Source organism: Aptenodytes forsteri, unplaced genomic scaffold (genome assembly GCF_000699145.1).
Source record: "Aptenodytes forsteri isolate BGI_AS27 unplaced genomic scaffold, ASM69914v1 Scaffold336, whole genome shotgun sequence".
NCBI lineage: Eukaryota > Metazoa > Chordata > Aves > Sphenisciformes > Spheniscidae > Aptenodytes > Aptenodytes forsteri.
The window spans coordinates 2,837,014-2,852,173 of NW_008794911.1; positions in this window are offsets into that span (position 1 = coordinate 2,837,014).

A 15,160-nucleotide genomic window follows, 5' to 3' on the forward strand; every position below is an offset into this window, starting at 1 on the left:
TCATAAAGTTCTGTTCATTATGAAGACATTTATTAATTCTATCCGGCATTCGAATGAAGCTGACAAACCTGAGACTATGCTCAACCACACCAATAACTGACAATTTTTATTTCTTAGCCAGAGTGAAATGAAGTTTTCAGTAAGTCAGGACCAGCCTGTAGCAGTAGCTGAGAGGAAATCCACCACTTATAAAAAAACATATCATTAGGTAACTATAAGTTACCCCCTAATTATAAGTGCCCCCGTGCTGGCTGGACGGTCTCACTGCTGTCCAGGGGCAGTGCCGTCCCTCACCCTGGAAGGAACAGCCACGGCTCGGGGGGACGGTGTAATTATAAGTGCCCCCGTGCTGGCTGGACGGTCTCACTGCTGTCCAGGGGCAGTGCTGTCCCTCACCCTGGAAGGAACAGCCACGGCTCGGGGGGACGGTGTCACTCTGCCAGCTCTGCCAGGTGCTGCAGCAGGTGCGACAGCAGGTCCTGCTTCCCTGCCCCGCTCCATCACCCCCTGCCTCGCTTCTCCCCACCCAGGGCCACTTTTCAGAAGCACACACCAGTTTACACAGAGAGTCTTAGGTAACTCTAACTCAGTCGAGGTAGATATGGTTGAACAAAAGAACTTACATTATCCAGCTTAAAACAGGAGACAGAAGAAGTATAACATTTATACCAAGCCATCTAGGTCTGAGGCACAGGAACTGCCCGTCGTGTCTGTTCTTTCAAACCTCACAGTTCACATCTCTTCCCCACCTGGAAGGGAAGGACAACTGGCACCTTCATGAGCAGTTACATCTGCTGATGGCTCTGCTTTCCTCTTTTTACATACATAAAACCTGAAGCAAGATGTTCTGGATTTAGTGGACAGGTAGATGCTGCTTAAATATCAGCAGATGCTGCCTGGTGTAAGAACAGGAAGTTCGTGAGCTTTGCAATTTTATCACCAGTTTCACCTGCTCAGGAATCCAAACACACACGTATAATCTTACAGAGCTCTGACATGTTTGCTGTGGTTTATCTTCAGCCAAAGAGTAAACGGGTAAATGGTATCAGAATACTGAGAGGGCAGCCAGCAAGGGCAGCGCTTATACACCTGGGTGGTATAATACAGGAAGGAAACACAAATGCATCATAAATCCATATTTTAGAGCTGCAAGACACCCATGCTCACAGCTGGCACATTTCAGCTTATGTTGAATACTCATGAGGATAAGCAAATGGATGATTACAGCATCTGATTTACACTGTCACCATGCCACATGTCCTAGAACATTTAGTCACCTACTTTACACTTGTACAGAGATACACCATTTTTAGGAGCAAACATTTAAGGTGGAGGAGTTTTTTATTATTATTTTTATACAAGGCACAGCACAGCAGACTGTATTTGTGTTTTAAGTATTGCAGAAAAGGGCATGGGCTGTCAAAAGGAAAAGCTAATGAGGCTAGCTCCATCTTACTGGTAGCAAAGAAAATATTTAAGATATGAGATGGGGTTTAATATCTCTGAGGGCTACTTTAAAATGAAGATTTAACAGCTAGCATAATCCCCTTTTGAAGCCAAAGTACATCAGCCCTGAGGACTCCCTCCCTGTCCCACTGCAGCCCTGTGCAGCCCTTCAGAATCCAGCCTCGTTGTTTGTTTAGCATTTGGTGCCATAGGAGATTTCCAGTATATTTTGCAGCTGGGATCACTTACACTCGCTTGGCAACTGTGTTCTGGCCATGCTGGCATCTCCTTGGGCTGGCAGCCTGCCTTGGTTTCCTTTTTTGCTGCAGCCCTTCAATGAGGGAACAAATTGCAGTATTGCCACATGAGTGCAGGAGCATTGCCAAGGTCAGCCAGGGAGAAGGGCTCATCCCGTTGTCTTCCGACCGTCATGCACCATCTGGAAGTAGGTTAGTATGCACTGTGCGGCACTAATGTGCTGCACTATCATGACATCCCAGTGACAGATGAAGCAATCATGATCTGGCTTATTTTATGCAATGGAGAAAGCATGTGGCATAGTCCTCTAGATGTCCTCAATGCAGAAAGAAACTGCTATTATTTATTCTTAGTTTGAGGGAAAATAAAGAAGCCTTACAGCTCTAAGAGCTTCCCCATCCTTTAGCATAGTGTTAAGTTAATCTGTTCCAGTTATCCTCTCCTAAATTCACATGCAGCCCTATAGTTAAGCTGGAAGTCAGTGGCTTGGTTGGCTTTGACTACATGGGCCTTTGGGGGTATGGGATTCAGCATGAGATTAATGCAGATGCAAACCTAGATACCTACATACACATATATGTGTGAGCTAAGTATGTAAGCTGCCGTATAGCGGATGGAGTCAGTAATGTTGGTGAAGCATAGGGTGTGACTGAGGCTGTCATAGCTTTGGTTTCTCTGATAGAGTGGGCTGCACCACTCTCTGGCTTCACGGGCCGTACTGCCCACAATAGTGTTGGCTATTTGGGATTATGGTTGTGGGACTGGGTCAGGTACTTATGCTCCCACTCAGCCTGATGCAGCTGAAGTCAGTGGAGCCCAGAGCTCTCTGACATCCACATTTAGAAGTCTCAGACCTAAGCTGAATCCCATCCTGGATGATGTCTACAGTTCTCCCTCTTCTGGAAACCTTGCAGGACCTGGCTATCACAAACAAGAAACTATCATGCCTTTACCTGGGGCTGTGAGTGACCAGCACCCGTGAGGACCAAGGCACTCCTGGGCATCCCTGCTAACTCCCCAGGTCACGCTGCAATTGCGGTCAGTGAGGACTTCTGTCGTTGCATTAGTTGAACGTAGACTTTGTACTTGCGAGAGGTTGCACCTGAGCCCCAAGTGCAGTTATCTTTGTACTGTGCATATATACGTGATAAGCTGGATAGCTTTCGCATTTAGCAAACAAACTCTTTTGCTGAAGAGAAACAGTTAAATGGAATCATTTAAACACTAAGCATAGAAAATGCTACTTAAGCAAAAGTATGTGATTTTCAGTCTTTTAATGAACTTTGCCACCTACAGTAGTGCTTTCCCAGGGAGTCACCCCCCTGCCTCATGGCTTTTGTAGAACATTTTATTTTGTTAGGAGCCTTCAAAAGCTGGGTAATTAACATTATTTTCTCCTCTGTTTCCCTGATGTTTGTTTAGCTCTTTTGTCAGTAACCAAGTGGCAGTGAAATGGCCCGGGCTCAATTTCTAAGTACTCCAACTGAAAACACTTGATTGACACCAGTTCAAGCCTCCATCTGGCACCCTGGGAAACTCTCAGTGCACTACCGGCACTTGCCAGCAAAGGGCTCCCGTTACGAATGCAGCCGGACTAAGAGTGCGTTTGCTGAGCTACTGCCCGCTTGTTGCTCCTCACCCCTTGGGCACCAGCTATCGCCTGCCACCATCTACACCAAATGGTGTAGATGTGGCTGCGATGGCATAAATGCCTATCTGGCTCTGAGAAGAGATGTAAAATATGAATGGTGTTTCCAAAAAGACTTTATGAATTGCACCTGATGGCAGACAGCTTCAAGTATGCATGACCTTATATCTACTCTGCCTACCTGGGATGAGTGTCAGCTTTCAGGGCAGTTTATGCTTACTACCAGGCGAGGCTAAATGCCTCCTAGCTGGTTTGTTTTATTCTATCAGTAAAGTTGACTACACTTCTGAGGAGACAATGCTAGGCTAGCCAGACTGTCTTTTTTGGATACCAAATCCAGACCTATATACTTCTCCACTCATGACCCTTCAGAACAGTCAGTGCAGGAAGACGTGGTCTTGTTAAGTTCTCAATGCCCATACTAAATTTTCAGAGCAAGCAGAATATCTAATAATATTGTCGTCAACTGAATGCCAGTTTTGGAAGAGGGAGCAACCAATGGAGCAACCTCATTGCTTGTCTGTTACAGAAAGCCACAGGAGTATAACTTTAGGATGCGAAAGAGCACTTTGATAATTTGTGCTGGGTGATGGTAATAGAAGTGTGAATGGTCATCCATAAATGGGCACTGCAGGTATCGCAAATGTCCTCTCTGTGTGTATTGATTTGGGCTGGGATGGAGTTAATTTTCTTCATAGCAGCCTGTATGGTGCTGTGTTTTGGATTTGTGACCAAAACAATGTTGATAACACACCAATGTTTTAGCTGTTGCTAAGCAGTGCTTGCAAAGCATCAATACCTTCTCTTTTTCTCATGCTCCCCCCAGTAAGTAAGCTGAGGGTGGCCAAGAGGCTGGGACAGCTGGGACAGCTGACCCCAACTGACCAAAGGGCTATCCCATACTGAATGACATCATGCTCAGCAACAAAAGTTAGGGGGAAAAAGGAGGAAGGGGGGACATTTGGAGTGATGGCTTTTGTTTTCCTAAGTAATCGTTACGCGTGATGGAGCCCTGCTTTCCTGGAGATGGCTGAACACCTGCCTGCTGATGGGACGTAGTGAATGAATTCCTTGTTTTGCTTTGCTTGCGTGTGCAGCTTTTACTTTACCCATTAAACTGTCTTTATCTCAACCCATGAGTTTTCTCACCTTTACCCTTCCGATTCTCTCCCCGTCCCGCTGGCGGGGAGTGAGCGAGCGGCTGGGTGGGGCTGAGCTGCTGGCCGGGGCTAACCCACAACACCATGCCATCTACCATTTCAGATGTTGCAGTTTCCCCACTGTGTGGGACCCATGATGGATATCATATATTCAGACTCCGATTCTCCGTCCCGCTGGCGGGGAGTGAGCGAGCGGCTGGGTGGGGCTGAGCTGCTGGCCGGGGCTAACCCACAACACCATGCCATCTACCATTTCAGATGTTGCAGTTTCCCCACTGTGTGGGACCCATGATGGATATCATATATTCAGACAGGGCCTGCTCAGGATATGATTGCATCAGCAGAGAGAGGTTTCACTTTATTGCTCTGGAGGCAACTAGAGAGCAAAGATTTTAGCCATCACCAGGTACCCTACATGATTCTTCTACGTATTGTGAAACGAGGGATGCATGGCTAGACCAGTGGGTGCTGCAGATATCCACTGTCAGGGTATTGACACAGGGAAATGCATGCACGTCCCATGCACAATGGGCCAGGCATCCCTACCTGAAGACCCAACTTTAACTGGGCATCAAAATAAATGCCAGAAAAGAAGATGACAACAAAGAGAGGACTCCAAAGGAAGTGACCTGAAACTGGGACCTCAGTGTTCACAGTGAAGTGGGAACAGGCAGGGCATGCAGCTCTGCCACAGCAGAGCAAAGCTGAGGTATTAACTCAGGTGACTCTGCCTTTATGCATTCAATAACTCCGGTTTGGCAGAGTACATTTTCTGCAGTAGGCACCCAGCAAGGGGGAAGGCAGATATTGTGGTGCCGCCAAGCATCCTGCAGAGTGTGGGCTGGCAAAAGGTAGGCTTGGGGGGAGGCTAGAGGGAAGAAGAAAGTTGTGGGAGGTGAGTAAACCCACTGTCACTACTGCCCATGTCAAGGTGGATACAACTGCCTGGAAAAAGTGAATGAACAGTATAACCTACAGTTGACACTATTGCTCCTTTTCACTAACTCAGAAACTACCTGAAAAGTTTGGGGTTTTTTTTTTCAACAGAGCACTTCCAGAGATAACTTTTTAAATTTAACTTTTCTGTTTTCCTTAGCTGTAATCAAACACTTCTGAATAAACAGTGGAACAGTTTCTGAGTTTGTTCTGTTCCTTTCCAATTGTATCCATCATAGCAAAGTCAGACTCCATTAATCTATTACCCTTGCGCTTCCCCAAACAGGACCACGTCAACCCTATCAGCACCAGGAGCTTTCCACTAGTGCTTGGCCAAAGATACTCCAGAGCTCTCAGATGCACCATAGCAACCCACATCGCAGAGAGCAGCCTTCAGGAGGGCATGGAGGATAAAGCAGATGTCTTTCTTGATGTGCATTTCAGCTCAACAGTCATGCTAGTTTTCAGCAGAAAGTGGAATAAATTCTAGTCTCATTTACTCCACTGGGAAATTGGAGTCATTTTACCAGTCTCCTTGAAGATTTTTAATGTTTAATAATAGATTTTGGCTCTGAGATCTAGGTCTCAGGTGCAGAAATTGCTGGGCTGATCAAAAAAGAAAAAGAGAGACATGATAAGTATCTCTGATGCACTCACAAAGGGCTGCTCTTCAAACAAAAAGATAACCTTGCACATCCATCCACATTTACACCTCAGAAAGATTAAGTCAGAAAATATGCAGAAGCTTGAGATCTTTAACTCTGCTGACAACAGCGTGGGTGCAGGAAGGATTTCTGTGCTGGGGCTACCAGCGAGCTGAAGCAGTGATAGCAAATGCCGGTGGCTCATGGATGCATCATGATCCGCTTGTTTCTATGTCTTTCAAAGCTTGCGTTGCCATCGGTTTGTTAGCTCCTGTGAGAAAACCTGGGAGTTGGATTTGATGGGGTTTGCTATGCAGGTGAGGGAACTGGCTGTGTTTTCCTTTGAATCCCTGGCAGGACTAGTTCTGTGGATCAGCAGCATGGGCAGCCGTGGCAGGCAGAATGGCCCGAGCCCTGGTCCCCTTCCCCAGCCACCCAGGTCCCTCCACCTTCTCTCCCCGCTCTGCCCCTGCCTCTTGGATTATTCATGTCTTGTCAAATCATTTAGGATGGGCCTTTCTTTGTGTAGATGGAAACGTGAATGATTGCATCCTTTCGAGAAAGTCTAGTTTCTGATGGGCCCAGTGTTAATCTTTTCAGGGGTTAAAAAAAAATTAAATAAATATAATTGAGTCAGTGTCAGTAAAGAGTATTCCTGCACTGCTACAGTTACAGTAATACTGTAACCTGTATTTAGAAACTTACACTAGAGGAAGGCAGGAAATATTCTAGACTTGTGTACCTTAAGACGTTGTCCATATCTGTCCAGTCATCCTCGGTATTTCTGCTGTGTCTGTGTCTGTGCCGTTCTCAGCCTATCCCTGAGATTTCTCTTGTCTAACTTAGGAAAATCAAAATGCAAACATTTCATCTGAAATAATCACCTAAGTGAAAGTCAGTGGATCAAGATAGGACTTCTCAGAGGCAGTTCACTCCCACCTAAGGTAGGCATTTGCAGAGGACAGGTAGCTAACCCCTCGCTACAGAGGTTTCATGTTTTGAAGACTAGCATCAGGTGAGATGCCGTTCACTGTTTAAATGAGGTTCACCCTCTCCTCCATGACTTTCTCTGCTAACCCACTCATGAGGAAAATATCCTCCCCCTGCAAAAGGAGAAACCAGGGAGTGCAATGGCACCTGAATTTTAATTCCTTAGGAGCAGCTCCAGGGAGGGAAGGGGGGAGGCAGGGGACTGCTGCCTGCTGGTCCACCTCAGCTGCTGCAAGACCCACGGCTGTGTGCCACCTTGAGGTGGTGATCTCGGAGGCACAGCGTGTCCAGGGGCCTGGACAGCCACTCCACCATTTAAACTGCTTCATTCACAGCAGCAGGAGACAAAGTTAATCTTCCCCTGGGAAGAAAGAAGGTGGTGGATGTGCTACCACAGCTCATTGCCATCGCCTTATGAGGGTGATGTCCACTGGTGATGACAGAAGAGCAAATGAAGCAAGTTCATGTGTTATTATGGCAAAACCGTGTCAGATTTGGCCAGACTTCACCTTCTAAAGTAGAGTTTGTTGCTATTTGACTTCTGTCTTTTCTTGACCACTGAACTGGGAAGGGGCAGAAGATGGGCATATAACTGTGGGGGGCATAATTTTCCCCAGATCCGGATCAGAGCCAATTCAAATGTCAAATGTAAACTAAAGGGGGAACAGGGAGAGGCAGCGGCTACCAAAGTGGAACCACCCCTGGTGTCCACACTCCTTCCCCTGGGGGACACCCTGCAATGCTCTCCCACAGCCGGAGGAGAAAGGAAACCTGCACCGGCCACCCCAGCCAGAATTTGCTGTCTGGCATATGCTTCAGAGCATGACTTGCTTTACTCACCTCTCGCCCCATGGACCGATGGAGACTGGCTTTAGGGAAACATCTTGCACCTTCCTGGGCAGTCACACACATTTCCAGCACTTGCCCTGTCACGTAACTGCTTGTCTCTGTGGCTGTTATGACCTGTTTTTTTTTAAGTGGTCATTTAAAACTGCTTTCTTCCAAGTACTCTTGTTTGGTGTCAGAATAAGGGTGAAAGATGAAGGCCAGAAATCAGTTTTGGGGTTATTCTCACTGTTGCTTCTCACTGAACTCAGCTGAACATCTCTTAGTGAAATCTTTATTTAAACTTATTTAAAGATTCTGTGATCTGCCTTGGCAACATCTTATGAGACTGCCAGGAACAAGATAGGAACAATTAAGATCAACAGCTGTGCTGCAATTTCCATCTCCGTGCTGTAAGCATACGACATTTGCTCTCTCCAGCCTTCCTGCCATGACACATTGCACCTCTGGAGGTCCCTTCCAGCCTAAGTGAGGCTCTGATTTTATGGCTGCTCAAGCACAGGCTTTTATACATGGCTCTGCAGGTTGAGCTGAGTTACATGTAATGAGGGCATTTGTTAAACAGCGTGTCCTTTTGAGGTATGTTGATGCTTTTAGATTTCTTTTCGTAGATGTTTCCTTGTATAAAATATCCCACAACCTTTACTCTAGTCACATAAAAGATTTATGCCTGTCTTTTTCTGAGATGAGTGAAGAGAGGCATTCTGTACAAGAAAAGGGGGAGCAACGCTTACTATGTTTCCTCTTATGTATACTGTCATTAAATCTAGAAAGTATTTTATATTTAATTTATCACCTTCTAAATTATATATGCATGGAAAATTGAGAGACCTCCTCCACCCCTCTTAGTGTCTTCCTTCCTTTCTTCCTGTAAACTAACATATCTTGGGTATTTCCGTTGCTCTTTCCCCAGTATAAGGAAATAACTAATGCAACTTTAACTACATTTTTGGTGCCTCTTTTTCTTTATAAGGTTTACATTAACTCTGGAGGGGAATTTTCCACATGGATGCACTTCCACTGGAGGAAGCAGGCTCCAGCAAATGCCTATTTCCTAAAAGAAAAGTTCACACATTTGTAGATAAATAAGAAATTAGCCATGAGTAATTTGTTGGCCTCAGCCACCGTGGTACCTGGTGGGAGTGACGTGGGTGCAGGTGCCCCATGGCAGCCACTGCCCTGCCAGGCAGCCGGCCTCATAGCACACCAGAACTACACATCCCAGGAGGCAATGGGCTGACACCACACGCTTTTGGGTCATTTAAACAAATAAAGACATTTTAATTCAGAAGCTTGATTTCAGAAGCAAATGATGACATGAAAGTTATTCAACATATATATTGAAAAATTCCGTTCAAAAACTTGTTCTTGCGGGAAAACCATTCCAAATTTTTCTCCCTCCTAAAGAGTATTACAGGTGAGATCTCCGACGCATTTCCCAAACATTTCCTTCAGGGAATATTATTTATCTCAATGACGAAAGCCAGTGACCTCCATGAAAAGCTGTTACCTGCATGCTGGATTGGAGCCCCCCGGGACCCAGTGACATCTCAGAGCAGAGAAGGGAACCTGCTGGCTCTGGCTGGCCCAGGAATCTCCCAAAGGTACAAATTTCCCTTGGAGGAAGGGACTCTGCAGAAAACATGCTCCAGGCCCTCTTCACATACCTGTGCCTTCCTGCTTCCTCCTCTGAGCTGTGGGAGAGAGAACAAGGCCAGCCCCATGTCTCCATCCTGCCGTCACACAGCAATGGAAACGTTCCCAGAGTAAATATCAGCCTGTGCACAGCCATGAATTTCTAAAACTCTCTGTACTGTGTGGGCTTCACTGGTTAATAAACCAGCTTTACAAAAAAGAGAACACATTTTTTTAAGCCTGTTCTCAGAAAGGAATAGAAAGTAATGCACAATTAATTGCAAGGCATAATAATTTAGATACTTAGGGATAATCAACCAAACAAACCATACTGCAAATGCTATTCAATAAACCACAGACACTGAAGTAAATCAAGTAAACTGGAGCTGTTCATAAATAGAGACTTGAAAAAATTAAAAATTAGGACAGTGTCACAGAGCAACTAGCTCTTTGCTGGCATTTGGTTGGGAATAAACATTTTTTATTCACAGCAGAGGGCAGTTCTTATTGTGCCAGCATTAAATAACAGCCTTCCCTCAGTGATACCACCGAGAAAGGAGAAATGATCTGCTGAGAACATTTTGCTTTGCAACGAAGCAGATTTGGAGTATGAATTTGAGGGCAGACTGAAGGAAAGTGAATATTCCCCATGAATTCTCTGTGTGAACTTCAGAGTTGACTGGATATGCTCGTCCTAAGCCCACGTGCCTCCCTCAAAACGTGACCAAAACACACACAGTCTCACGCCCTTTGCTCAAAGACAAAACCTTGAAGTCCAAACCAATATCTTCCCCAGTTGTCTGAAACCTCACTGACCCCTCCGGCTCCTGTCGCCTCTCCGGGGGGACTGAAACCCGCACCACCAGGGCTGCGGGCTTCCCTGTTACCTCCCACATCATCCCCGTGCATGATGCTTTTCAGTTGCTCCTTCTGCATGGCTCAGCAGCCAGCGTCCCCTTGGCTCTTCCAGGGCCACCTCTGCCACCCAAACCTGCCCATCTGCATCTTATATAGCATTAAAAAAATTCTAATTTTGCTGATTTCTTATAAAGTGCAGGTTTTAAAACTAATATGGAAAGAGTATGTAATAGCTATGAGAGTAACAGGAGCCACTGTGGAAGACATGGCACCAAATCCACGGGTTGAATTTCAAATACAAAGAAAATGAATGTGGCTCTGAGGGCTTTGGCCATGGGAAGGAATGAGGGCTGCTCCTCCGCTCACTTGCGCTGCCATCTGTGCAGTCAGGGAATAAAAAAGAAATTTAAAAAAAGCCTTTATTTTGTTTTAAGTCACAGAATCACAGAATATCTCAAGTTGGAAGGTACCCATAAGGATCGTTGAGTCCAACTCCCTGCTCCTCGCAGGACTACCTAAAACATTACCAACCTTACCATGAGGAAGAAGCACCATGTCACTCCTGCATCCATCACTGGATGGAAACCAGAGAAGCCTAAAGGAGTTACAGCGCTTTTATTAAATGAATAATATAAATGAATTAAATGAATTCAGTTCAGTCCAAAACTTCTAAAGATATTCATCTTATGCAGACCAGATTCAAATATTTAAGACAAGCACTAGAATAATCATGAGTCACCGTCCAGCATCACCCTGGTGCTGCTGCTGAACCACCACTTCTTAAACATTGTGTCTCCAAACTATCCCAGAGTCTCACTGGCGTATTTTTGATTAGAAACCATCTCTGTTGCTGATATTTCCGCCTCTGGATCCTGCTCTGTGTTCTAGGACTGGCATGTTACAGAGAAATAAAGCAGGAAGTTAACCAGGAGGCATGGTGGGTGCCATGATGGTAGTTTTCCTTTTCTTTTAATATTTCTAATTAACCTTTGTTAGGAAATCAATCACCTTAATCTTGGGAAAAGAGGCATGTTAATGACTGCACTAGTTTAGTGGGTGTTTTAAGTTTTGTAAGTAAGTCCTTTGTGCACAAATTTTGCAGGGTGGCTCCCAGCCCTTGTAGGAGGAGCCACGCCAAGTAACTGCCTTCTAGAAACTGTTTGTCATTTAAAATATTTCTAGTGTATCTCGCTTTGGTCATCACTTTTTCAGGCTGTTTACTGTCTCTTCAAACAGTAGCTGTTAGATACTCTGATCATCTTAAACACTACTTTTTTAGGCCTATTTTATGCTTTTATAGTGTTGGGAAAGAAGGTGGCTCCAAATAACAACTCTACAGTATTTACACTGTGGCACGTGGCATTGCCTGCATTAGTCATTACTCTTCCGCTGTTAATTCCTGAATATTCAGTTTTTCTCTTTGGTTGCTATCAAGAGAAGGGCTGAGTTTTTCTAGGACTCTGGGACCTTTTTCTCACTTATTTAGGGGCCATTTTACATTTGCAACTTGTATTTTGTGTCCTGCTTATCTTCCATCCCCACTGTACAGGTAGCACATGGCTACCTGCACCATCTGAGAGGATTACATGAGCCCCTGCGAGGTCTGGCACCTTACTGCTATTGGAACTGTCAGTATGCAATCGTCTTTGGCATTGCAAGTTCGGCTATTTGTTGAAAATTAAATCCTCCATTTCTCAATCCCACATTTCCCCTCTCTAAATTGTAGGCTAGATGCCCTCTGGGCATAAGATGATAAGGTGGTATTGAAGTCATGATGAGCTGGTGTGTTCCAGGTGTGACATCCCGCTGTCTCTGCTCTACTTTTCATTCCCTTAGCCTGTGTGTTTTGCCAAAGGCCAGCTTTTGCTTTTCTGATGAGACCCTCCAGAGCTGTATGCGATGCTCAGATAGATGCTTTTCCTTTTCTCTTTGCATCCACCCTTGTTTGGGAAGATGATTTTATGGGGGTAGGAAACATGGTGCTCATTAGCCCGCATCTTAGACAGATACGGTTAAATTGTCCCTTCCTCCCACTGCCTACAACAAATGTGACTTTATGTCTGTTTTCAGACACATTATCATGGATTTCAAACTTTTTGCTAGCATTCTTTACTTGCAGGGACTCGAAAAGCACCGGGACACGAGCTATAGACGCTGCCATTTTTTTTCTGTGTGATGAGCTCCCTCGAGCCTCACGTGCCTCGCACCGAAGCGGGGCCTGGGAAGTCCACGGAGTTGCTCACAGGACCAGAAGAAGCATCAGGCGGCATCTGCAGAAAAAGCACGCTGAAGTTAGTAAGAGTCTTTTAGGCCCCCACCTTCATCTTTTGCCCTGTTCTTTATCCTTTGCTCTTCAGTGCTTACAAACCCAAGAGGAGGCAGTGACGATTTGCTCTTTCCTCCCACACAGGTGTGATGAAGTGCCTGTCCACGCAGTGCTCAGCACTGGGGCTGAGTGCTCAGCTCTCGGTGCCCGTGCCTATCCGCTGCAGCCTGGGCCAAGGGGCAGCCCCCCGCTGCAAGACATTTCCATGGCACGCTTGTCTTTTGCTGGAAGCACAGGCAGTTCCTTTTATTTTGATTACCAAAATGCTACCTGGAAAGGAGAAACTGGGCAGTATAGTAAAGAAGAGAGTCATAAATGCTGCATAGCATCCTTACATATTCACTCACTTACCTTGCATCTCTCTTTTCTATTATTTTGTAACCATCGTATAAATAAAGGCATTTTTCCTTCCACAGCCATCCACATCTTTTACTTTATGTTGCAATGGGCTTAGAAACCACTTGGGGGAACTTTTTCCATTGCAGTTAAATATAGATAAAGAAATTGCGTTGTCACAAATACCTACTGATCTGACTCAGCTGCTTTTATGAGCACTGAATATCATAGAAATCCAGCTGATTTCACTGAGAAATGTCAAATGCTTAGGACACGTGAAAATAAAGCACTCTTTAGATTCTCTACTTTAAGCATATATTTTGGGAAAGTTTGGATTTGAGTGAGTTCCTAATTAAGTATCAAACTGGCACTGAAAGACTTTTTTTAAGTCTGAAACTGTATCCTGACCTACAAAAATGGGGAAATGTTATTTAGTTGCTAAATAGGATTTTGTAGTGCTGTAAGATAACTATTGTGAGCAGTTGGATTGATGCCATGCTAGAAATGGTTCAACACAAACCAGTGTAAATCTTGTAGGTCTTTTTCTCCTTAAAAATCCTTCATTTAAAATAGTTTGGGCCCTCTTAAGCAGAAGCTACGAGTGGAAGCTGGAATGAGCGCCAAGAGCCTTCTTCAACAGCAAAGAGCTGCCGAAGAGCGTTTCCTCGTCCCACCCAGGCGTGGCAGAGACGCAGCAGCATCACCAGGTGGAGCTCTGCCCCTCCGTTCGCCTTGAAAATCCTCCCGGTAAATGTGAGGCCGTGCGTCTTCCATATGTGAGGCCATACGTTTTACAAAATACAGTTCTTAAGGAATGTCCTTTTGAATGCTAGATAACATTGTGTTGCTGTGCGGTGCTGTAGTGCCCGTGCATGGGATGCGCAGCGAGTGGTACGGGGCCCGCGAGAGGGAGAGTTTGCAGGGACGCTCTTTTGGGAAGGGGGACTGGGGGAGGCTCACGGGTGGGAGGCACTGGGACATCTGCGATGGGCACCGGGGGGTTTGCACGTGGGTCTCCCTTTCCCTGAAGGAGCCGTAGAGTTCGTTAGACACTTTCATTATCTGCAGGGGACGTTTTCAGCGGGCTGATCCAGCGGTCCCGTCCCAGTGCAGGCACAAGGCAGCCCCAGCCATGGGGGAGCCACCCCACAACCCCTGGTGGTTTCCCAGGGGCTGGGAGACACAGCACCACATCCAGACAGTTCCAAGAGAGGGGACGAGGCCCCGGGGAAGGGCCATGTGCCCCTCTCGCTTACAGCCCTGTGACTCTGCGACATGCTCCCGGTTTCACCGCTGAACCCGTTTCCAGCCTGGCTGCCAGGCACCGAGCACTGCCCCAATGCCTTTTGCCCATTAATCAGTTTTGCCACTTGGATGTTCTCCTCTCTCCCACCCGCCCTGCCGGTGTGTGGCAGCCTTCCCCGGCCAGGCTGCCCAGAGCACTTCAGGTACCAGGATTACAGCATTTCTCATGCTGTGATTTTTCACAAAACACCAACATAATAATCCAATATACCTCTAAGAACAGCAGAAATGAAAAATTAGCCAGTATGGGGCCCAGTCACATCCCTTAATGCCTCAAATTATATCTAACTCTAACTTCAGGAGCAGCTTTACTTAAAACAAATGGACTATTAAGGCCTTAATTTATGCATTTGAACAAATATCTAAATCCCTTTACCTGCGGCAAATCATGGAAACATCCACGTATGTTCCAGTGAAATCAGTGGAGCTAAGGTCCACAGCTGAGTTTCAGCATGCGGGTGGTTGTTGTCCAGGACTGGGGCCAGCGAACACTGCCCTGTCCCCCTCCACCTCCTCCTTCTCCTCCTCCTCTTCCTCCTCACTCAGTGGGGCCAAGGGGAAATGCTCTGAGCAGAACCATTTTTCTCTGTGAGGCTGTTGGATTCTGTGGCAGAGGCCCCAGTGTCAGTCCCTGGGGCCAGTGCCTGAAGTGCAAGTGGCTGAAAGAAACCAATGGACTGGTGTGAGAAAGGAGAGGAAGAGAGAAGAAGAAAAGGAAAAGAAAAGAAAAGAAAAGAAAAGAAAAGAAAAGAAAAGAAAAGAAAAGAAAAGA